The 14,601-nt window shown below is 39.3% G+C and overlaps 1 protein-coding gene across 1 annotated transcript in view; it reads right to left on the reverse strand.

Moving 5' to 3' along the window:
• Positions 1 to 14,601, reverse strand: part of CNTNAP2 (contactin associated protein 2) — a 2,507,009-nt gene that overhangs the window by 1,089,754 nt on the left and 1,402,654 nt on the right. The window lies entirely within an intron of this gene.

Below are 14,601 nucleotides of genomic sequence, written 5' to 3' on the forward strand. Positions count from 1 at the left end.
AATGATCATAACGATATACTGAACTGTATATGTATATTGATCAATTCGAAGACAGAAATCATATTTTTATGACAGATTATTAATGACAGATTATTGAATTTTTGTTATTTGTTAATCTAGTTGTGTAAATAATTACTATTTGATTTGCAACATTCTGTTCATCCTTTTTCATAAGTATAACATTGTAATCAAAACAAGAGAAAGGTAAAGAATATGTTATATTTTGCAAGCTACATATTTTTTTCTTTTAAAAATAAATACGTACAACAAATGGTTTCATTTTGCCTGCAAAAAAAATGAGGTAAGTGTACTCAGTAAATCTAACAATATTTATCAAATACCAGAAAAGGTCAAGATCAGAAAAACAGAAAAATCATTATTTTATCAGTTATATTACAGTGTTTATAACATGTGTACACAAAACAAACCTGCATTATACCAACATTTCTTCAGGGTTATAAAATATACATTTCTTCAAGGTTTGCCCAAGATAAACAGTATTGTATTGTATGTTTTGCCTAATATCTGCTTTATTAAATGTTTACATTTTTTAAAGTGCTTGTTATGATACTAGTAAACGGTTTGATTACCCACAAATTCAGATACTCTTAGACTTGCCATACATTATACAATTTTCTTTTTCAATTTCCTTTAGATTTACCTTCAACGATGTAGTGAAAGGGCCTGCCTGATTGCATATGATTTGAAAGTGTTTGGGTGTGACCTCATATTATGTTTTTGGTAAATCGAAGGGAAAACTGTAGAAGAAAATTGTATAATGTATGGCCAGCCTTAGGCATTGGTTGAAAAATGTACCTTGCTTTGACATCAGAGAAGGTCTAAGATAATTCAGAATGTATTGACAGGTGCATTTGACCTGCAATTGACCTACTAATGACCTTCATATGACCTGCTTCAAACTGCTTATGCATTCCTATAGATTTGTATGGGGAGAGAAGTGGTTCGGTAAGCAAAAACATGTTGACACAAGCCTTTATATATGTCATGCTCTTATGTCTGGATGGCACGGTAATTCATTGTGCATGAGTAAATACAGCTGTAATAGCACACACATGAGCATTAGGTGCATAGACCTAATGACTTTGAACCTTTGTCTTCAATGAATATCCAATCACGTGTAAGGAAATTTATAGAAATAGATTTTTGCAAACAAATATTTGGTAAATTAAAAGGAACACTGTCTTACATCATTTTTTAAGCTCAATGAACATTTACTTTGCAAAGTTGCAAAGTGAGAACACTCACTTAGTCAAGTGAACAGCCTCTGCCCCTAACAGACCAGCCCTCATATTGTTCTTGTTTAGATTTCAACTGTCTGCCCTGACTTCAGGCCTCCCCTAAATTTCCGTAATCTACTAGTGGAAGCATTCAGGAGAACAAGAATGCAGCAAGTCACCATCTGGACTAAAACACTTTTTTCTGGTTTTCAGTGGGTGTTATGAACTTGTGCTTGGCTTTCAGTTTAAGTCCATGCTGTGGGGTAACTTTAAGATAGTATTGAGAGCAAGAGTTAATAAGATACGTAGATTTTAAATAATATGTTCACCTTTAGAATATTTTACATGTTGCTCCATATATAGGGTGTAACAAGTAACATGTTCCAGCACCCCCTCACACCCCCCCCCCCAGAGGGCAGAGATTCTTTTCCCCCGGAGCTACTATCACTTTTAGAGGCAAATATATCATTATTGTTTTACAAAATAACAAAATACAAAGATAAGGCAACTTCAAGGTAAAGAAAAAGTCATGAACATAAAATGCAATCATAATGAACATATTACACAACTGAGAGCAAAAAATAAAAATTGACTGGTTATGGCATATATTTTACATATAGGTTGACATGTAAGCAAAATGTGGTAAAATAAGTAATGCCAAGACCTACAATAAGAGGAGACAAGGTAGTACAGTAAAATAAGTAGGATAAAGGGAGAAGAAAAAGAGGTAAAGAAAGAGGGGTATGACCATTAGGTGGTCTAAAGAGAGGGTAAAAAAGGGTAAAATATAAAAAGAGAAAGTCAGAACAGGAGCGAATCTTGAAGACCGAAAAAAATTATGAAAATAAAAGGTAAGAGGGCTATTGGCCAGAAGATAGCACTGGAGCCAACTGTCGGGGAGGCTTGAAAAGTGCTGAAGGATTCTGAATGCTATCCTTTTTAAGGACTGGGACAACGTGGTCATTGAACTACAATCAGATGATAAAATACCTGCTGTCACTTTTAAAATCGGTGCAGCTATGTGGGGCTCAACCTGCATAGCTACAAGTTTCGTTTGCCACTGTGGCAGACCTGTTATAGTTTTCAATAGCCTATAACAGGTCTACTGATCAGCATCCTCTTAGTTCATTGACACTTCCTCGAGCTTCCTAAATGAAAGCCTGTATGGCGATATGAGCAGAAAGCTGGAGGACATGTCTGCAGGAGCCAGACATTGCACCCGCGATCCACTGATAGTGGGCGCAATGGTTTGCAGGCTCCTGTGGGGAAAAAAAATACTAAATTCTGCAAAGGTTTATTATTTTTTCTTTAAAGGTTAACTTAGCCCCTTTTGCTGCTACCACTCTTTGGCAGTGAAAGAGTTTATTCCACACGAGGCTTGCTAGACTGTAGCATTTAGATACAAAGACGTTTGGTGTTAGTGGCTTATTTTTTGCATAAGGGCCTAAAGGCCTCAAGTTACACCCTAATAGATCAAAAAGACCAATATTAGACTATGATAAACTTTTTTAATTCCTTAAGACCAGTAACATAATAAACAAGAGCCTTGACCTCAAAAATGCTAATGTTTGATTACTTTTATGAAACCAAATTAACCTAAATTACTAATTACACAGCCTGAACGCTGAACAGTAATGAAACGCTATCGGGAAGAAATGTACTCTATAATGAGCATCGCTGAGTTACTGTCACTAACACCCAGCTGTGAGACGCTGAAAGTAATTGTCCATTTCCTTCAATGTGTACAAATATGTCAGAACCACATTGCCTGAATAATTAACAGAAAAGTTAAATGTGAAAATAGCTTGCTATTTTCACAAAGCAACTGCTTTGGATCAGTGGACCCCTTCAATCAATCTATCTGGTCTGTTTTATTTTCCTTAAATTGCATGCATGTTGCTTACAGTTTTCCTGTGCACAATCAAAGATGAAAGCAATGTAATGGAGCAGTGTTCCAGAATCCTGACATCTCTGCAAGATTTGCAAGGCAACTTTATGTAGGAAGCCTTAGTTATTGAAGTGTCATTATTCTGAAGAGACACGCTGCTATGTATTCAGGAAATCAATGTGCCTTCTAGATGATTTAGTCCCTGGCCATCTGGCAGGTAACTGAAGTGCAGATAGTTTTTCAGGATAGCTATTTTTCATATCTACAAAGTTAAGCAACAGTAACGGATAGGGGCTCATTGGTAAAGCAACACACTTAGTAAGCATTTTAAATATTCAGCCATTTTCTTTCTGTTTCCTGTGAATCTGCCAATAGTCTTTTGAAAGCTAAAATTAGGTGGTTGGTTCCATAAAATTAATTTAAACTTGAGCCACAATTTTTTTTTTTGTAGTAAACAGGTAGTAATAAACATCATTAACAAAAATACCTTATAAAAGAACAAATTGAACTATCATACATTGAAATGTATCACTGAAAATTTAAATACCATTATAAATATGGTATTGTAAAAATAATTACAGTAAATAAAAAAGCTTCAGGAAACTATAGAACAGAAAATCTATTGACTGTCTGTACAATCCATAGCTCCCAACTGTAACTTTTTTGGAATTAAATTCCTCTGTCCCTCTTTGCTCTTCAGTTGTCCCTCTTTTTTTTTGCCCTGATGTGTAAACCTCTATATTTAAATATTATCTTTAAAAAGATTGCAAAGGAATTTTCAAAATTAAAATAAAAAGATTACCTAGTATTTTACAGAGCAGTTCCTTACCCCCTTATTTGGAGTCTGTGCTGAGAGGGCATCTGTTTGGCCATGCTCATTAGCCAGGCTGTGTGAGTCCAAAGACACACATAGCACCGGTGAGCCATGCCCTCACTCCCTCCTCACAGGACTTTGACTGACAGCTGCAACATCATATAGTTCCCCTTGTTGCCGATGTCTCCTGTGAGACCAGGAAGAAAAGAAGTAGAAAAAATGCAGCTGGGACAGCACTGGATCAGTGAGATGAGTCAGGAAAGTGTTTAGGGATGGGGATGGGGGAAACAGGTAGTGGGGTGTTTTGTTTTCCTTAATGCATGCACTTTATAACCGCTTTAACTACCAAAAGTGTTAAACTGCACTAAATCTTTATTTAACCCTAAATTAAAGAAAAATGGTTGTAAAAAAGCATTTGCTTTTTTAATAAAATACGTTTTCCAATATAAATTGATATCAATTGCATACCTGGGAGTATGACAGAAGTATGTCCTTTGCCTATATAATTTGGCCTAAAAGGTGTCCCTCTTTACAGTCTCAGTAAGTGGGGGGATATGCAATCTTGTATTTACAAATGAGTAATAATGTAGCACAGACAAAGGACTGGGCTCGCTGCAATATCACAGGTTCAATTCCCTGTAAGGCACATGGCAACCAGGTACACAGTAGTTCACAGTCACTCAACTCAGGAAACACTCCATGCATGTCTTTTTGCAGTTTATTAGCTATTTTAACTCGGGTAGGGTGTGGGTGGGCCTTAGGATACTCCCAATTAACAGAAACACAATGCAGAACATTTGTAACTTTTCTGACTCTTCAGGGTCCAAGCACCCCCTTATATTAAGTATTTTGGTGAACTGTAACTCAGGGAACCCCTTTGTGAAGGTAAAACCAGCAAACTGCAGTAAACTCTCCCAAAGGTGACAAGGACAGTATCTAGGATCTTAGGCTAGTACTCACTGTGCCCTGGGTTTTGTAATGCTTTCTTATAGTACCAACCAGCCTCTGTACTGGATGCCTCCAAGCCGGAACCTCTTTAGACTTCCTTCACCACTTCAGGGTACTCTGGGTATGGGTCCCTGAACTCCAGCTGGAGCTGATACCCAAATGGATTACTACTATTCTCCGGCCCTAACAGCCCCGAGGGCCTCAGCCCTCAGGTTGAGCCTTCCCCCATAGGAACAAGGGTCTTGCTGTTCCAGGCCCTAGACTATTTATGCACGCTTCAGCCCCTGCTGGCCACTCTTCCTGTCCGGGATTGGCTGAGGCTGCATGCATATGCAGGTGAGGGTCTGCCTCCCCCACCCACTAAATTTAGGAAACTATCATAATTCTGGAAAAAAGCAGCAGAGCCCGTAAGCAGCGGAACCCAGAATAGCCAAAAGCAATCGAACACTGCTCCTCTGCTGAAGCCAAAAACTACATTTGACTCAATTATAGCAACCTAGCTAGGCAGGTGCTACAGTAGTTTATGTTTTCAATAGTTTGTTTTTAGTTAATGAGCATTATTGGCAAAAACTGTTTCAGCTCATTTTGACTGACTTTTCAATGTAAGAAAATATTTTATTTTTTGCCAGAGATGTATTTCCTTTAAAACTGTCAGAACCACAATACGCTTTTCTAGGTCCACATGAAAAATGCCCCTTGCTGTGACAAAATGTTGCAGTAGATTGCAGTTCTTGAGATTTGAATGCAAAACGGTGTAGTCTATGCCATCTAATGACAGCACATTCAATAACCTGTGCAATGGCCACCTGATGGTGTATTATCCAGTGTGTAATCAAGTGTCCACCATTTTCTACAATTGATAAGGATACCATGGTAGAAAAGTGGTTAATCTGTGACAACCCATTTGTAATCAAGGTATATATTACAAATGGGTTGTCTTGGCTAAGTTATGACAGGAGAAGCTGGGTTCTCTGAAGATGAAAGAAATGTCCTGTCATCCATCTTGTATGTACCTCTATTGACTTTGCTGAAGTCTCAATAAATGCATCTCTCTGGAAGAACTGGGTTGTTGCAAGAATAACTCGATTATTATATCACTACATTGGCATTGTAGAAGGCATTGTATGCAGGGTTTACAAAGCCCCCAATACATATTTCTGATCAGTAGCTGAGAAAAGCTTCTTGGTACTGGCACTTGGATATGTCAGGATTCCAGGGATGTGGAATATGTAGTTTCCTATTGGGAAGTGTCAGATCTCACACTACAGACAGAGGTCATGTATTAGTCTGTGCAAAGCCATTCTCATATTTCAACAAAAGCTAGAACTGCTTACACCGGAATGTCACAATTTGCTTTACTATAGACTGTGTGTACAAGGCAACAAATAGCATCATTAAACTACATGATCAATGTACATCTTATGCAGGTAAAAAACACAAGGTGCAGGCAGGAAGGTTTACCATGCCTTAACCACTTTAGCCCCGGAGGATTTGGCTGCTAAATGACCAGGCTCTATTTTGCGATTCGATACTATGTTACTTTAACTGACAATTGCACGGTCGTACGCCGCTGGACCCAAATGCAATTGACGTCCTTTTTTCCCCACAAACAGAGCTTTCTTTTGGGGGTATTTGATCACCTGTGCGATTTTTATTTTTTGCGCTATAAACAATTTTAAAAAAAAATAAAAATATTTTTCAAATTTTTTTATATGAAATTCTCAAAAAAAAATGTAAAAATCAAAATTTAACATTTTAGGCCAATTTGTTTTCTGCTACATATTTTTGGTAAAAAAAATCGCAATAAGCGTATTTTGATTGGTTCGCGCAAAAGTTATTGCGTTTACTAACTACGGGAAAGATTTATGTCATTTTTATAGTTTTTTTTAACTAGTATTGGCGGCAATCTGCGATTTCTTTTGAGGGACTGCGACATTGTGGCAGACAGATTGGACCCCTGACTGACATTTTAGACACTTTTGGGGGTACCAGTGACATTACTACAGTAATCAGTTCTATAAATATGCACTGTTACTGTAAAAATGACACTGGCAGGGAAAGGGTTAACATTACTGGTGATCAAGGGGTTAAGTGTGTCCCTAGGGGCATGATTATTACTGTCAAGGGGCGTGGCTAGTGAAGTAACCACAGAGACATGCGATCCTATATAGCAGGATTGCATGGCCTCTGTGCTTACTTCAGGGAGAATGACAGACAGCTGTGTTTACATCAGCCGTCTGTCTTTCTCCCTCTGCTGCGGGAGATCGTGAGTGACCAGCAGCCATCGGGAATGAGCGGAATGGCCCCAGGGAATGAGCGGGGGCAGGAGCATGCCGCAGTCGGCGCGTGCTTGCCCCCTACAGTCTTGTGGGTGAGCGACGTAAGTCTACGTCGCTTTGCCTGTAAGCGGCAGAGTGCCGCAGTAAATGTATGGTGGGCGGGGCAGAAGTGGTTAAAGAACTGTGTATATGTAGTGTTGGATGAACAGTTCAGGTTGAACATTGGCTGTTCGCCTGTTCGGCAAACACCCAAATAGTTGGGGCGTTCGACTATTTGTTCAGCCCGCCAAATGCCCCACAATGCACGCCACACAGTGGGTTGGAAGGCCTTATTGGCTGAAGCAATAAAGGCTTTGCCCAATCAGGCTATAGAACACTGTCAGAGCCATAATTGGAGAAGGTAATGATGACTGTGTCCAATCATGGCTCATTGCTCATAGACCCATCCCACACTATAAATGGTTCTTTCACAGAGCAGCCATTTGCAGTATGATATTCGAGAGGAAATAGATAGAACAGGGCTTTGTTCATTGCTACTAGGGAGTTAATGTGCTAGAGTTTACTATGGTGATTCTATTGTTAGTGTTGAGTGTCGGAGTAGTGTGAATGTAGTGATAGCGCAGCGTGAGTGTAGTGAAACCTTCCTTTTTAGTGTCAGTTTAGTGTGCCAGGGCAGGTTTAGTGCAGTATATTGAAGTATGTCAGTGTAGAATGTCAGGGCACATTTACTTCAGTATAGGGAATTGCGTTAGTGCACTCTTACCGGAGTATATTGAAGTGTGTCAGGGAACTTTTAATGCAATATATTGAAGTGCATTGGTACACTTTTACTGCAACATATTGAAGTGCGATAGTGCACTTTTACTACAGCATATTGTGCACTTTTACTACAGTATATTGAAGTGCATTAGTGCAGTTTTACTGCAGTATATGCAGTCAGTTGCGTCTGTCTGTGTAGTGAGTCCTCAAGATAAATTGCACCAAACACCACTTTCCATTGATTACCTTGCATCCACATACACATTTCCCCTTCTCTATTACATTTTGGTAATAAGCCCCCCCCCCAATCATGTTTGGGAGGCCAACAAGGAGAGATATACGTTCCCATGGCACTGTGAGGGGGGCCAGCAGTGTCTGTTTGTCCATGGACAGACGTGGTCGGTCCCCAGGCAGGGCACCATTTCCTCTGTTTAGTGATGTTGCCAGCCACAGCATGCAGAGGAGGTGGTGGACTGGCTTACTAAACAATCCTTATCCCCCTTGTCCTTTATCATCCAAGCAGAGACTAATGCGCAGTCCACTGCAGTTGCCAGAGAGGCTTATTCTGCCTCCTTGTCCACAGCTACCTCCATAGCCCCAGCATTAGGTATAGAGGAGTCAGCTGAAATATTTGAACACAGCATCAGCCACTTTCTTCTTGAGGATGTACAGGCATTACTTGATTCTAATGTTAGTCTTGAGGTTGAGGAACGGAGGAACATGAGCCTACAGAGAGAGGAGAACACTGATAAATAACAAATTGCCAATCATGTTCCCCCATGAACTTGGAACTGAGTTACTATAATTTTCCTTCTGCACATAAGGCTTGCTCCATGTGGTGCAAACCTTTGTTATTTCCATCCAAAGACTGCCAAAGAGACACCAGAATTTATTCAAAAAAACTCTAATCTTGTTCCCAGTGCACTTAATTGTGGCTTCATCATACAGACTGGCTCCCCAAGCATTGTTACAAAATAAAGAAAGCTTGCAGGGAAAATCTATTAAATGTAATTTTTTTTTTCTTCATATATGTCAGTATTGCTGCAGCAGGCTCAACACACGGTACAGATGAGCCACTTTACAGGCAGACTAAGGGTACCTCCCAGGCTCTATTTTTAACCACTTCCTTACCACTGGATGTCATATAACGTCCTTGGCTTTAAGTAGGGGTATCTGAATGATGCCTGCAGCTGCAAGCATCATTCAGATATATTTTTGTTTAGCTGGTGATTCCCCACACCGTAAGAACAATCATAGTGGCTGTTCAGCAGCTTGGTCGTTCTTACAGGTGATGGGATGGGACATCCCCCCTCCCTCCGGTGCTTCTACCGGCTCGCCCGAGCGATCGGTGAGTCGGAGAAGGAATCCGCTGGTGGCGGAAGTACACCATAGAGACTGCTGAGGACCAGATGGACCAGATGGTCCCGACAGTCTCTATGACTCTCAGAGGCCTGGGCCAATTGTTATGATGTCACGCCCAGCCTGGCAGTTGTCAATACTGCCATGATCCCAGCTGGATAGCCGAGATGTGTTTTTTTTTATTATTTCAGCCTGTAGGAGAGATCTGAGGTCTTATTGACCCCAGATTTCTCCATAAAGAGGACCTGTCATGCATTATTCCTATTACAAGGTATGTTTACATTCCTTGTAATAGGAATAAAAGTGATCAAAAAAAAAATTAAAGGGAAAGTGTAAAAATAAAAAAATAAAATAAACAATAACCTAAAAAAATTGTAAAGTGCCCCGTCCCCGCGTGCTCGCACGCAGAAGCAAACGCATGTGTTTGTCGCGGCCACATATGTAAACTGCGTTCAATCCACAAATGTAAGGTATCACCATGATTGTTAGAGCTAGAGCAACAATTCTAGGTCAAGACCACCGCTGTAACTCTAAACTGGTAACCTGTAAAAAATATTAAAGCGTTGCCTATGGAGAATTAAGTACCGAAGTTCAGCGTCATTCCACAAGTCTACTCAATTTTAAAGCGTGACATGTTAGGTATCTATTTACTCAGTGTAACATCATCTTTCACATTATAAAAAATACATTTGGCTATCTTTAGTGTTTTATTTTTTTTTTAATTCATAAAACTGCACACAAAAAAAAAAACGTTTGAAAACGCATTTGAAAAATTTCTGAGCAAATATTGTGTAACATAAAAAGTTGCAATGACTGCCATTTTATTCCCAAGGGTCTCTGCTAAAAAATATATAATGTTTTGGGGTTCTGAGTAATTGTCTAGCAAAAAAATTATGACTTTTACATGTAGGAGCGGAGTGCCAGAAATAGCCCGGTATGGAAGTGGTTAAAGGAATTTTTCATTTTAAGCATCAGAAAATCAGTGCTTATTTAAAAATTATCTTTTTTAAAAACTTTTTTTATCTGATACATGTCCCCCAGGGCAGTACCAAGACCCCCATACCCTCCTTTGTATGCCCAATAACTTGCATATAAGCCTTCAAAATGGGCACTTTCAAATTTTTCCGGTTCGGGTCCCATAGACTTCAATGGGGTTTGTTGTTTGGCTCTTTTGCGATGTTTAAGAGTTCTGGGGAACCAAAAAGGGGGTCCTTCTCTATGTATATTTGTATTTTTTTTTGCTTCGGACTAAACAAACAATTTATTATGCAATGCTTGACTGGATCTGATTTAAATTGATTTGATTTAGATCTTTTGGAACTGGGCTCTCTTTGTTTTATTATTGCAAGATTGCAAGAATTTCTCTGCTCACTGACACTGTTATACACATAATATCACACAACAGGCAATGTAAAAGTGCTTTTATTATTTTAGTATTAAGCTTTCAGCATGTCTATATTTTATAAAGTCAGATTGATAAAGATTGTAGTAGTATCAACTTTTGGAGTTAAGTTAAACTACTAAACTAAGTAATAACAAATCTGTCATAATTTATTAGCACTAGGCATTAGTGTGAAAATATTACCCTTGGGTCACAAATCATTGTTTTTATGCGGGTTTCTTAGCTGTCTAGATATTTCTAAAAAAAAAAAATGCGGTTTTTACATGTTTTATGCTTTGTAAAACTGACATAACAACTCAGTTATAGCCAAGGGGTTCTCCCAATACTTTTTGAAATTCTTTGTACTGTATTAAGATACGGTGTTGGGACAAGGTACTCCATTGTGCAGGGCAAAGATTCCAATCGCCCCCACCACACCAAAATGTATGTTGTGTTTGCTGCATGTGCCAAAATAGTGCCAGTGGTTGTAGAACACTGCAGACTCTAAAATACCTATATACTGTATCTATGACCTCTAGGAAACTAAGAACAAAAGTTTACACTACCATGTAAGTAAAAGTCCCAGATTACAGGCTATATCCAAAGCTAACAATAATCCAGGCAGCATAGACAGCGTTAACATTCTGAACATACGAGCTTGTGGCCATAAATCATTTCAGAATCATTAATGGTATATTTAGACATGCATCATGATCCAGAGGCTACTGACAGGTGGTGAGGAAGTGATGTGATGCCTCCTCATCTTCTGTTTTAAGCCCATTTCTGCTGCCAAACATGCCACAACCATGTGCATTGCGCGCATTTGTGGGTATTTGCAGCGCTTCACCAATTACTTGTATGTGTAGCGTTTGGCGTGCTTGCTGCCCGCCGATCGCTACATATCAAGTCAGCTTTTGCACATGCACAAAGCGTCCTGATTGTGGCATGTAAACATCCCCATCCGCTGCCTATTGCTGGCCCCCAACCTCAAACTAAATGAAGCCTAACAAGTGTTTAACACAGGGATATAAAAATGAAGGCACTTTAATGAACCCCCAACGGTCTTAGCCTGGCATACAGCAGAAGAATGACAGTCAAAGTGATTAGTGTGCTGTTTATTTACTAAATAGATAATCACACAAATAATTAAACTACTGCCAATGTTTCATTTTAGTCAAGAATTCCACAATATATTTTTTAAGTATTTAGTACCAACATATTGCACATACCTTTCTAGAGTACATTATACTATTCACTTGGTCCTAGATCGAAAGAGGGTAAAATCACAAAGCAATCATATAGACCCAAAAAAGTCACAACACAGTCATATAGACACACACAGTAAGGCTAGTTTGACTAGCACCTGTAACTATACCAATGGATTGTGAGAGGAAATCAATACAGACAGACGGAGAACAGAAAAACTCTGGTGTTAACTGAGCTCAGGACCGCAATGCTGCAACACCACATTACTGCGTTATTGCGCATAATAAAAAATCAATGGCATACATTGGGCATGCATATCCTCCAAGTGCTATATGTCTACACATGTCATAAAAAAGGCTATACCCCAATGTAGGTGATTCTTACTTGCCAAAGCACTGCAAGTATGAGCAAACAGAGAAAAGTAAGTGTGCAGCAATCCCGTTGTTTTACCTAGCTCAGCTCAGTTCAGACCTCCTCCTCAATGCTTGGGAATGAAGGCAACTTCTTCTTCCCAACTCTGGTTAATTAACATGACACATGACCAGGGAGGGGTAGAAAAAGCAGTCTACCTTCAGTCCCCAGTGTGAGGCAGCACTGAAAAGGAGATCTGCTCTCAGCAGGAGCTCCCTATCTCTGCTCTCTTCCACCCACAGTAGGCTGCTAGAATCCTTCTTCAGCAGCTATTGTGGCCTTTGCTTTCCCTAACAGGAGTGACACTGCAGTCAATCAGGAAGCTAGAGGCCGGAGCACAAGCAAGTTCCCAGCAAGTACACTTCTCCACTTAAAATCACTGTGGCCAGGGTAGCTTTCCCTCCTGCCCCCATGTCAGGTAATTATAATAATAATATATTCCATGAATCTATGGCTGACTTCTAGGGACAGGTTTTCTCCCCTTTCCTAAGTTAATCTTCTCTTTCCCTTTAACTAGAACTATATAGGAAATCCAGTTTAGATGAATTTACAGACTTGCAAGGAATATTCAAAGATATTCAGATTATATTTACGAGGTGACTAACATTTTGATGGGGTAAAGCCCACCTTTATTAAGGTATACTGTATATATGATGGTATGCTGAATGCATGGAAGAAATTATTCTAGTGTTCCTACTTTCTATAATTTACTGATTTGAACTGTTTTTTTTTTCTCAGATGCAAAATAATGTTATTGAATTGTGAAATGACTTTATTGGATTGCAATTACAAGTGCAATAACAGCTAAAGGGATTCTGCACAAGCATCTGTAACAATTTAATTCCCTTTATTGGCTACATCTGTCTATACTTTCATTGAAATAATCTCTATGATATAGTAGACCCATTTGAGGTCATTGGCCTCTGAAAGGCAAGAGGTCAGGAAAATATATATTGATAAAACTAAAAGACAGAAATAAAAGCCAAATGCCAAATAAAAGACAATCTTGTCATGTCTTGGCTTTTTGTCAAATTAATCATACATATTCTGCTTTTTCCTTTACAAAAAAATTCTTTAAATCACCAATAGAGTCAATGCAGAATGAAAGAGAAATTCACCAGCCGGTAATGTTTCCCTTCCTCAGAAGTTTTTTCAAGCTGTAATGTAGAAAATAGCCCTTTTGTACGCTAAATTAAATGGTAGATGCTTAAAGGCTAATTGCATATCATGGAGTATAAAGGAAAGTATGCCTGACAGCAATACATGTTGAAAGAAAAGGATTGTTGAGATTAAGCTCTTTCAGCATCCTTATTTGTTTGAACTATAAGGCGTTTAGGTCTTAAGGTTAAAGTACGGAAAGTTGTGATATTGCAGCCCTAGGTAATGTCTCTGGAAAAGGAGGCATCACAATTGCTTCCCAGGGATATATGTAATGTATTTCTTCTATTTGTCAATCAATCTACTCATCCAGCTTGCACAGTTCACAAAATAATCTCTCCAAAAACAATAGCAACAGGTACATCAGCTTCTCAGTGTTCTTGCAGGAGTGGCTACTTACTGGTTTGAGAGATAGAAATCTTATAATTTCCTAGCCATGCACCCGGCAAATGTCGCCAAGCAATGCATACCAGTCCACTGGACTTCCCCACACCCCCCCTCAATCAAAGAATTGCCAAGATAGCAGAAAAGGAATGCCTCATTAGCATTGTGCGGGACACACCGACAAAATTTTCATCCAAATGGGCCTGCTGGACCCATTTCCAGACAACAGCAGAATACCAAGACCTAACCCCTTCCAACATCCTACCCGATGGCCACCACCCTAATACTCCAACCTAGATCACCCCATGATCAGCCCTAATTCTAACAAACTACAGTATAATACATATCCCTAATGATACTGTTATCTATCTCTGACATATCCCAACTCAAAATACCCAATCCCTTTACCTATCCCAATGGAGGAAGAGAGACATGGACAACCACCCCCTCTGTTCCCCTTACTCTTCACCGTCTATTTAAACCACCCCCCTCCACCCACCCCTCTCTCGCCAACCTCTCCCCCATCTTCTTCTCTAACAACCTCCCTCTTTTATCATACCCACATGACTCCTTCCCCTCTTTTTGTCATACAGAAACCGACCCTCCCGCTATGATCTATGCTCTTCATAATAATGAACCTTAATCAAGACATCCCACCCTAGCTTGACAAAATTGCACTCTTCATAACACCTACCTCTCCAAATCCATTCACACGCTCAAAACATATTTTCAGTTAATCTCGACAACAGCTACCTAGTCAAATACTAAAACAATTT

The sequence above is a fragment of the Pelophylax lessonae genome (assembly GCF_965119305.1).
Source record: "Pelophylax lessonae genome assembly, chromosome: 5".
Lineage (NCBI taxonomy): Eukaryota > Metazoa > Chordata > Amphibia > Anura > Ranidae > Pelophylax > Pelophylax lessonae.